Raw genomic sequence first — 11,173 nt, forward strand, 5'->3', positions numbered from 1 at the left:
CTTGCCTGGCAGCTCCTTTCTTATATCCATGCCTGTGAACCTAGTGCCACCTGCCCTTCTGTGGCTCTGCTTCTGACCCCTACCCTGGCTTCTGGGGCTGCCTACTTTGCTTCTTCAGGTACTATGTCAGCCCTTTGCAGGCATGGCTGAGGATTTCAGGTGAGGTAGAATGGGTGATCAGAATGGTGTTTCAGTTGTTGTAGGGCTGGTCAGCGCTACCTGGCAGCATAGTAACTTTGTCTTGGTTTTCCAGGTGCCATGGGTGTCCCCACAGCAATGATGTTGGAGTCTGGAGTTGGTGCGGCACAGGTGAGCACAACATCGGTGGCGCTTTGGTGGAGGGTGCTCTTCAGCTGGAGCTGGCTGGCATGGGGGTGATCTCCCGTGCTCTGGTTTGGCAGGCAATGAAGGCGAATGTGGTGACCGAAGGAAGATCAGAGAGGATGTGGCTGCCATTGAGGATGCCTCTTGAGGACCAATGGTGTGACGCACAGCACTGCAAAAGCTAAGGTGAGGAGCAAAGTGTCGATGTGTCTTGGGTGTGTGTGCTGACATACAGTGTAGTATGGAGAACTCTTCTGGATGAGTGCTGTGTGTGAGGCAGAGGCAGTGGGGTGTGCATGGCAGAAAGTGAGGGTGTGGTAGGCAGAGCAGCTCCAGCCTGTGTCTGTGTTGTTGAGTAGTTTATGGGGTGTGTGTTGTAGCTGTGGTATCTTTTGCTCAGGTCTTGATGTCGCTCTTGTTTGCGCTCAAGGAGCGTGGCCCATGCTCTGCAGCGCTAGCGCGGCAGGCATCCATTGTCTTTTGCCTGGCCCGACTCATCAGCATTGTGCTAATGGATAGCACCTTGTTCTGTGCAGGCAGCTAAAAGGGGTGGCGTGTCACTCTGGTTTTGCATCGTGGCCATTTGCAGCCATCATTGAGGCCTCCTTGGCCGTTCCTCTTCTGAGGCCGCTCTTGTTTTGCACCTTCCTGGCATCCTTTCAGGATTTTCTTCCCTGCATCGTCAGAGCCTCAGGTCTTCCTTGCTGGCTTCTTCTGCATCACTCTTCCCAGCTTTGCTGGCCCCTTTCCATCACAGGCAGTAGCGTCTGACTCTTCCGTGGGCTCATCCGGAGCATCAGAGCTGTGTGGTTGTGGCATTGTAGGGCTTTTTGGCTGGCAGCATCTTATGCATGGGAATAGTTCTTTTTGCATAGGGCTTTCCTTCATGTTTGTGTCTGTGTGTCTGTTCGGGGCTGGAGCTGCCTTGCCTGTGGGTGTTAGGAATGATAGTGCGTGGAGTGTGGCAGTGATGGGCTGGGACAGTGATTGGTCAGCATCTGTGTGTTCCATTTTACATTGCTTTTTTGCAGATGCGGATTAGTGTTTGGATCTCTTGAGGGAGATGGAGGAAGGAAGGGGAATGCCGTAAGAAGGTGAGCTAGAGATTCCTTGTTGGAAGGAGTGTTGTGGTCAGTGGTTCCCTGGTTAATTTTTGCTTTGTGCTTGTAGGTGTGGAGCCTTGTGGAGAGCAAGTTGCTTGCGTCCGGGAGGAGCAGGGCAAGGTGAGTGTTGGTCTGAGAGAGGACGCAGAGCCCAGTGTAGGGCTGTTGTCTCATTGGCGCTGTTCTGGTTTTACAGGTGCCTGGTGGGCCTTGGCGTGGCGGCCAATGGCCCAGCAGTCAAGATGGGTGAGCAGAGCAGGCAAAGGTGTTGTAGTGAGGTACTGTTGTGGTGGGGTGTGGTTTTGGCATCACCTCAAGGTGTGGTTGTCTCAGGTTTTGCAGGAAGTTGTGAAGAGGAGAAGTAGAGTGCTGAGAAGAGCCCGAGCAGGTAAGAGGGGGAGCTTGTTGGGTCAGAATCTGATGGCGTGGTAGGGTGATGCCGGGTTGCCTCTTGGTGATGTCTTTTGCTGTGCTTTTTCAGGTATGGTGTGGGCCTTTCCCAAGCGTGGCTGAGGATTTCAGGTGAGCGGATTGGTGTTGGGCATTGTAGGGCTGGTGAGCGCTGCCTGCCAGAAGAGTGGCTTCATTATTTTGTTTTTTCCAGGTGCCATGGGCTTCCCCCCAGCCAGGATGCTGGTGTTTGGAATTGGCGCAGTTCAGGTGAGCGGAGCACCCATGGTGCTTTGGTGGAGAGTGCTCTTGCAGGTGAGGCTGGAGCCAACTGGCACGGGGGTGACTACTTGTGCTCTGGTGTGGCAGGTGAAGGCAAATGTGGCAAGCAAAGGAAGATCGGAGAGGATGGGTCTGCCATTGAGGATGGCTCTTGAGGACCGATGGTGATGCAGAGCACCGGAAGAGCTAAGTTGATGGGCAAAGGGTGTTGGGGTGTCTTGACTGTGTGTGTGTGTGTGTGTGTGTGCGCGCGCAGGTGTGTGCTGACGTTCAGTGTAGAGTGGAGGGTGGTTTGGGATGTGTGTGTGCATGAGGCAGTGGGGTGTGCATGGCAGAAAGTGAGGATGTGCTAGGCAGAGCGGCTCCAGCCTGTGTCTGTGTTGTTGTGCAGTCTGTGGTGTGTGTTGTAGCTGTACTCTCTTTTGCTCAGGTCTTGATGTTGCTCTTGCTCGTTGTGCTCAAGGAGCACAGCCCGTGCTCTGCAGCACTAGCATGGCAGGCATCCACTGTCTTTTTGCCTGGCCTGACTCATCAGCATTGCTCCAATGGATTGTGTCTTGTTCTGTGCAGGCAGCTAAAAGGGGGTGGTCTGTTGCTCTGACTCCACATCGTGGCCGTTTGCAGTCAGTCATCTTTGCAGCCATCATCGAGGCCTCACTGGCCACACCTCTTCTGAGCCCGCTCTTGTTGTGTGTCTTCCTGGCGCCCTTTCAGGGTTTTCTCCCCAGTGTTGTCACAGCCTCAGGTCTTTCTTGCTGGCCTCTTCTGCATTGCTTTTCCCAGCTTTGCTGGCCCTTTTCCGTCACGGGTGGTGGCATCTGACTCTTTCATGGGCTCGTCCAGGGCATCAGAGCTGCACGGTTGTGGTGTCATAGGTCTTTCTGGCTGGCAGTGTCTTCTGTGCTGCCATTTTTTGTGTGTGTTTGGGGGGGGGGGGGAGTTGGGGGGTGTGTAGTAATGGCAGTCACCAGAGCAGAATAATGTATCTATGAAACTTCTTGGGGGGGTTTCAGTAAGAAGTAAAAGTATTCTTTTCTTTAAACTCTTTTTTGATTGAGTGGCCATTTGGGGGGATTCTTATTTAAGCCAGTACAGTGTTACCTTTAAAAAAGGATGGAAGGAGATGGTTCTGTTAGTAGGGGTGATGAATGGCTGGGGTGGGAGTGAGTGGGCAGTTGTTTGGTTGTTGGGTGGGGTTGTTAGTGTGTCTAACCTTGTATGCATGTTCTTTTCTTTTTTCAGGTTCTAGTTAGAATTTCTTAGATTTTTTTTAAAAAAAAACAAACCAGACAAAAAACCAAAAAAACCCAACCAACCAAACAAAAGACCCACACAGCTGGGGTTCTGCTCCCAGCTGGGTTTCTTTTCCCCCCTGAGTCCCCAATGCTCTGCGAGGTGGTGATCAATCATTGCCTGCGTGGGTGTGGAGCTTCGGCTCGGAGCTGGGTGTTTTCTAGGCAGGGCGGTTTTTGGAGGCGCTTGGTCACCCTGTTACTGGGAGCTGTCCAAAAACCTGGAGGTGCACTTGCCTGTTTCTGCAGGAATGTAGAGTATGTGCTGGCTGATGTATTGGTGAGATTAGAGATGGATGCTGAAGAGTATGTGCAGGTGATGTAGAGTGTGGGCTTGTTTGTTACGTTTTGTGTGTTGTGAGGATAGAAGCCCAAGAGTTGCTGATGATGCAACGACGAGTGTTCTGCTCTGCTCTCTGCTCTGTGCGCTGTGGTCTGTAATCTCTGTGGTCTGCACTTTGTGCTTTGCTCTTTCTGCTCTCCGCTGTGCTCTTTGCTTTTCTTCTTTGCTCTTTAATCTGTGCTTTGCTCTCTGTTTTCTTCTGTCTTCTTTTTCTCTAGCATACCAGCTGGGAGTAAATAATTATTACTCTACAATTAAAATAAAAAAAATTATTTACTCCCAGATAGTATCCTACTCTTGCTAATGAATTCATTAAATATGCAAATTAAGCCTTCCCATACTTATTTCTTTTTAGACACATATACAAATAATAAAATGTGTATGCACTGTATATATACATACAGTCATACACATATACACCTTAGGCTTAGAGAGCTACCCTTAGCAGGTTACATAGCCAGTTTAGGGGTGACAGGGCAAGGAGTAAGGGTGACTACAAGTTCAAGGTAGCAGGTCAGAGGTTGGGGTTACGCTCAGAGCCATCAAGGCAGAGTGGGAGGGTTAGGGTTAGAGCCATTTAGGGTTGGGGTTGGGTTTGGGGTTAGGGTTGGGATTAAGAGTTGTTAGGGGTTGGAGTTAGGGTTTTAGGGTTAGGGGGTTTAGAGGGTTGGAGTCAGGGCCATTAAGGGTTTAGGGTTAGAGGGTTAGGGTCTGCCATTTAGGGTTGTGGTTAGGGCTGGTTGGGCTTAGGTTAGGGCCAGTTGGGGGAGGGGGATTGGGGTGGGGTTGGGGGTTAGTTAGTAGGCAAAAAATGTATTGGTAACTGCAATACAGAAAGAAGCACTAGTGTTTCAGAGTGCTGTTGTTGCCTTTTAAATAAGCTATCTCATCTTTCTGGGCTTTCTTATCTGACCTGAAAAATAGGAACAGTACTCCCTTGTATCACAGGTCATTTCAATGTGTAATTAAAGAAGTCTAGTCAGAAGCTATGATGAAAATGCCCCATACTTGTGACTACTGAGAAAATAAATTGTGTGTTGCCAGTTTCCCATTACTTCTAGGGGTTGAATCAGTTTCTTGTTGGGAGATAACACGAGTGTGCTACCAGCATGCCTGAGAGGAATCACTATGAGGCCATTGAGGTTTATCCTCTCTGGACTAACAAAGCCAAGAGGTGAAGGTGACTTGCTTTTTTTTAAGCACATTAATAGGGAATCTTGGAATGATCACGCAGATCAAGGTTGATCCCCCGGCTTCATACACAGCGTACCTTTTCCTCGGTAGCTTGGCTTTTGTGGCTTTCTGTTACTGCTCAGCTATCTCCCCAAGGTTGCTGGCGAACTCTTCAGCAGTGAGGAGAGCCATTTCAATCAGTGCCTGTGTGGCACAGCTATTCACTTTTCTCCTCGGGGCTCGTGCTAAGTGTCTCCTGCTGGCAGTAATGGCATATGACTGCGTGTGGCTGTCTGTAACCTTCTACTTTATGCAACTGTCATGTCCTCAAAAGCCTATACACAGATGGTAATCATCTCCTATTTCATTGGCTTTGTCCATGCACTTGCACAAACTATCTCCACCTTCACACCCTCTTTCTGTGACTCCAGTGTTGTCAGTCATTACTTCAGTGACTTTCCCCCTATGATCCAGCTTTCATGCTCTGACACCTATAGCAACGAGATGGTACTTCATATTTTTGGTACATTTCATGGCATCTTCGCATCTCTGGCAATTCTAATCTCCTGTATCTATCTCATCTCCACCATCTTGAGGATCCACTCCTCCAAGGGCAGATGCAAAGCCTTCTCCACCTGTGCTTCCCATCTGAGAGCTGTCTTGTTGTTTTATGGGACTACCGTTTTTATGTATGTTAGGCCAATGTCCAGCTACTCATTGGACTGAGATAAATGGGCCTCTCTGTTCTATTCAGTGGAGACTGCGGTGCTGAATCCTATAATCTACAGCCTAAGGAATAAGGAGGTGAAGGATGCTCTGAGGAGAGTTTTAGGTCATAGTAGAGAAAATTCAGAAGAATTGTTAGAAAGAGAACTTTGGGGAAAATTTATCAAAAGCTTGATACGAAGAGTAGGACTTCCAAGGAAGACTTGATCAGCTTCTAAGGGTGAGATTTGGAAAGGTACTTAACTGTTAGAAGTGATTTTAGGTAGACTTTTAACTGGTTGTATCTTCAATTTTTATCTTGAAAGATTGTGTTCCTCTGCTACTGAAACCTGGAGGAATCCTTGCTTTCAACTTCCAAGTTCCAAGCACAAACAGGACTCCTGGCTGAGGAGCGTGTGGCACAGCATTTCAGTTCTCTGTTCTATTAGGAACGTTCGCCCTTATAGGAAAACCACCAGTCCATGGAGACGAGAAAAAGCTTTCAAAGATATTCAAGAGGAGAAAAGAAATGTGATTTGAATTTTATGGCCATTTCTGCTACGTCTTCAGTAAATGAAAGGAGTAGCCTCTTCCAGTGTAACACGAAGAACCTGAAGTTCTGGAAAGGAAGTCTTAGAGAACGGACACCTGTGTTTTCACCCCCCCCCCCCCCCCAAACACTAGGGAAAGTAACTCTCCCTCTTCTGTCAAATCTCTCTCTTCTGTCAGTCATGACTGCCACCTTTTTTCCTATTCTGCCTGGAAACATGAAAAAATCACAGAAATTCAAGAAAGGTTTACTTCTAATTTTGCTACTATTGTAAAGTAACAGGAACTTATTCCTGCTTTTCACCTCTACGTATCATCAGTTAACTTGAGGCAACTGAGTGAACTGGTAGTTATTTTAAGGACATTGGACATAATTTGAAATTTAATCAAGCTGAAGTGTTCTTTCACTCCAAAAAAAGAATACTGAAATAAGATTGTGACTTACCAACTACACATCTGTCGTCAATGTGGCTTTGAGAATAAATGCCAAATCACTTCTGGCAGTTGAGAAAGTTGGGAAAGGCTTTGGCATCCTTTTATCGATTCAACTAAGCTAGCTCTAGGGATAGGTGTTCTATCACTAATAGATGTTCCATCCCTTCTGGCTGAGTTTATGAATATTGTCCCTCAGTTGGCAGAAGGAGTTTAGATCTTTATTGAGCTGAAAGTGATGGAATGAATCTCAGACAGGTGAGAGGTCCCTGCTTCTGCATGAATGAGGCTTACAGTCAAAGTGGGATGGAAAGAGGTCTTGCAGATTCCCTTTGCATTCCACTGCATGACTGCTAGGGCTTTTATTTCCCCGACTTCCTCTCCTTAAAGCTGTGCATAGAGATAGCAAAGCTTGTGTCCCTATGATCATCTATGGCACACTAAAGAAGGATTTTACAAGTCTCTCTTTGTCAAACTGCTGCCAGCATATTTTACACTGAGAGGTAACGTGACTGAGAAACATAATTGTTTTTGCCCAAAGACACATGGCTAAGGAGAAAACTTATCTTCAGTATGTTATAGTCTGAATTTTGATCAAGTAGTGATGATTAAAGGTCATTGCTATCTCAGAAGCCATTTATCTCAAGAATGCTAAAATTAGAATATGCACAGGGTAGTAAAAACATTTGGACTATGTGCACTATTATCCCACTGGCCTGACAGTCCTAAAAAGTAGGGAAAAGAATGTGACAGTGTAACCTTTTGGTCCTGCTATTTGTCATCCTTCTGTTGCTGCAGAGGCTGAAGCTCAAGGTTTATCTCTTGTTTCTGATTATTAAGTTTCATCAGATATGTGAAGTTCACAGTTTTTATACTTATCAATGTTGCACTGTCCTTATCTTGAACAGAGATGTGAGGTTTTTTTTAAGCCAGATTTCTGAGTTGTCCAAAACTGTCTTTTTCAGTGGACTGCCAGCTCAAAGGAAGGAAATAGCTTGAAAAGAAATCATAGACATCCTTTGGTCATCAAAGAGCTTACCTCCACAGCAGTGAGTCACATCTGCACACCTTCTCTCTCTGTGCTGATGTTTAAGATATTCAAAGCCATCTAGAGCTAAGCCTCAGCAGAACTGGCAGCATGTTTCAATCAAGAATCAAAATCTCAAACCTAAATATGCTTTCTGACAAATATCATCAAAAAGAACAGATTTTCATAAGCCCTGCATTCATCTATCCCTTAGTCTCCACCTAGAGAAACCCAGACAAAATTAGGGAATTTAAAATGTTAAAGATCTGATGTCTCTTCAAAGCTACAGTTTGCTTTTCTAAGAAAGCCTTATGATCCACCATCTAGAATCCTGTTCTTCTTCTTTCCTTCCCAAAAATTTCAGTTCCAGTAGGAGATTTGGGAAAATTCCTGCCGAATGACTTGTCATGACAGCAATGCTAAAGTCAGTCAATGTGTGGTAGAACAGCATTGCCTAGAGTCAGGAGGTCCTAGGGGCATTTGGGGTTTCCCTGTTGCAAGCAGGTGAGGAAAACTCAATGAATCAAGAACAGTACTATTAAGAATTTTAGGAAAATTGTCAGTGTTCAGCTGGGACTTAGGTTATATTCCAGTATGGAGAGAGATTCAATCCCCGTATTTCTACTGGGATACCTAGTCCTTAGGTTTTTGTAGTGTAAAGCACTGGAGGACCGGCCAAAGTATGAAACTTCATCCAGTCTTTAAACAAAGCTGTGAAAAATATCCCGATAATTAAACTGGATTGTGGCTCCAACATTGATTGGCATGCAATCATGCTTGGATTGCTGCTCTGATAAATTATAAAGCTCAGCTATGCCATAAGGTCAAGGCCTTGGAAAGGTGGTAGCAGTGTAGTTATAGCTCCGTATGGGCTACAAAGTCCATTAACAGGGCAGAGTAGCCCTGATTTCAGCTTTGCTGAAATATGAACATAATGGTTAGGCTGCAGCTGTGCCAACTTGGTAAGACCTGGCCTAGCTCCATGGACCTGCCACCATCCTGACCTTTGTGACTGCAACCTGTAAACATACAAATAACAAATCCAGATCCTGGCAGAAGAAAGTAAGAGAGTTTTCTCTCTTTAATGAAGTGGTGGCAAGCACTTAATGGCAACAGCAGCAGGAAAACTCAGCTTTTCATCTTTCCGGAGAGGAGGAGATACCACCAGATCATCCAGGTTTGGCTGAGAAAGGATTTCTCATTTGCTTGCATCCCTGTTGTGAAGGAAAATTGGCCATTTTCCGCTCAAGAATAAGTTGGGACGATTCACCAAATAAAATACTTTCCCTTTAGATGGTGAAAAATCTCATGCTGAAAGGGAAGGAATCATGAACAAAAAGGGAATCAGTCATCACTGTAAAGGTTCTGCCATTTTCACCTCCCGTTAAAAATTATTGTTATTCTATTGGAGGTTACCAGTAACCTGGCTGATGCTCTCAAAGCTGAGTTCTTCTCATATGGGTGACTGAACTGAGGTTTCAGTTCTTGCTGAGGTCTGTTTCTAGCATAGGCTTCAAGGTATTGCATATGTACAAAACTATTCTCTCACTGACCTGTTTCATCTAGAAAGATAAGAGTAGGTACCATAGATATCAAGCCAGTTTATTCCCCCCTTGAGCCAGATCTTCAGAAGTACTTGCCCATTTCAAGAAACAGACAACAGGATTAAAAACAGCCTATAATGGTTAGGTACACAAGGAAAATGCTTACCCTGCTTAGATACACAAAAGACCAGACTGCTTTTAGACACTGAGTTATCTTTGAATAGTTGGCTGTTGTTTATCTCCAACCTACCAAACATTTTCTGCCCTATAACACAGCAACTAGCCATGGACTACTTGGGAAACTGAAGAAGGAAATTTCTGTCTCCTGCCCCAACGAGAGTGATCAAAAACTGGATTAGGTGCAAATTTGTAGACTCTCCATCTGTGCTGATACTTAAAATTCAGCTGGATAGGGCCTGAGCAATCTGATCTGCCTGAACCTGCTTTGAGGCGGAGGTTGGACTGGATGACCTCCAGAAATCCTTCCCAACTTAAATTATTCTATGCTTCTATCTGCAGATTGAGAATGATCTTTTTATCTCTTAAATGAGGAAATAGGCCTACCTTCCTTGCATGAAGGTGCGAGATATTTTGTGCACTATCGATCCCAGAAATAAACTCTTATTTTGAAAGCTTCAAACATTTAATGCACCTTCATAATACTGAATAGCTTCCTTCTTCACTCCAAAGATATCTTACTGAAAACAAATCAGAAGATTTATCTAAATAGAAAAACTTCAGGACTTCAGACTTGCAATAGAGCCCCTCCCTGCTCCACCTCCCCAGATAAATGTCATTTGCTTAGATGTTCACAGAACTACGCAATTCAGTACTGCCTTTGGAGCAACATCTCATTCTTTTCCCAGTATGCTGCAGCTGGCCTGGAGCCTGTGAAACATATGAATGAAGACCCTTCCCCTGATTCTGGCATGAGTTTAAGGACATCTCTATCTGCCAGAAAAACTAGCTTATTTGTGCTACTTAGAGGGCTTAGAGGTTGTTTGACAAACTGTTGGCCTTCAGAGCAGAGAGCTGAATTGGGTTACTCAGCTGAAGAGTGATCTGCTCTGACCGTCCCTAGCAGGGAAAGTCATCAGTGGAGCTTAGACAGCAGAGATGTCACAGGCAACGCAGCCTTAGTTAGACTGTGCTTACGGTGGCTGCTCGTGTCGTGGAGCAGGGGCAACTCCTGGGACAATGCCCATACAGTGCCATGTGTAAGATGATGAGTGAGGGAAGCTAGTCTGTTTGGGCTACGCCATGAAGTCTGCAATGTATCTGCATTGGACTGAGTCCTGATCTAGCCTGGATTAGACTGACAATGTAATGGATTTCTGAATTGTCATCTAGACTATGTGAAAGCCGTGGTGTTCAGTGGATAGCTGGGTTAAGACTGGATGAACAGCTATTACTCGTCTGGGTTATTTATCTTTCTTTCATTTAGTCTTCTCTCACAATTTAGTCAGAAATATCTGAAACTTCCAGGGTGTTACAGGAAGCATGAAAATGTTTGCTTTCAGAAAATTTGTGCTTCTAGATCCTGCCAGAGTTGCTCTGGAAACTGACTGGTTATTTTCTAATAACACCTGTCAGTCTCAATGATAAATCTAGGGATATGGAATAATGGAACATATTCCTTCCTCATACACTACATTTACACATTAAGGGGTCTGAGTGGTTCAGGATGTGAAGAATGTGTTGCTATGAGCGATGAACCCCAGCGAGAGGGAGTGTAGCCTTTTATGGGATCTTTACTCGAGGGGGCTAACATGTTCAGCTGGCAGAGTCAGAGTTAGATATCTGTCCATAGTCTAAGCAGCTCATAGTAAGACGTCACACAATGCGCCTTTGCTTTAAATGACCTCCTTCCTCTTTTCTTCCTCTTCCTCTTCTCCTATTAGGAATGAAATGCTGGCTGGCTTCAAAAGCATTGCTTTGCACTTGCAGATCCGAGCCCTTCCCTCAGAGCAGCTCGGAGAGGCAAGGTCAAAGTGGAGTACCATTTGGAT

Source organism: Dromaius novaehollandiae, unplaced genomic scaffold (genome assembly GCF_036370855.1).
Source record: "Dromaius novaehollandiae isolate bDroNov1 unplaced genomic scaffold, bDroNov1.hap1 HAP1_SCAFFOLD_78, whole genome shotgun sequence".
NCBI lineage: Eukaryota > Metazoa > Chordata > Aves > Casuariiformes > Dromaiidae > Dromaius > Dromaius novaehollandiae.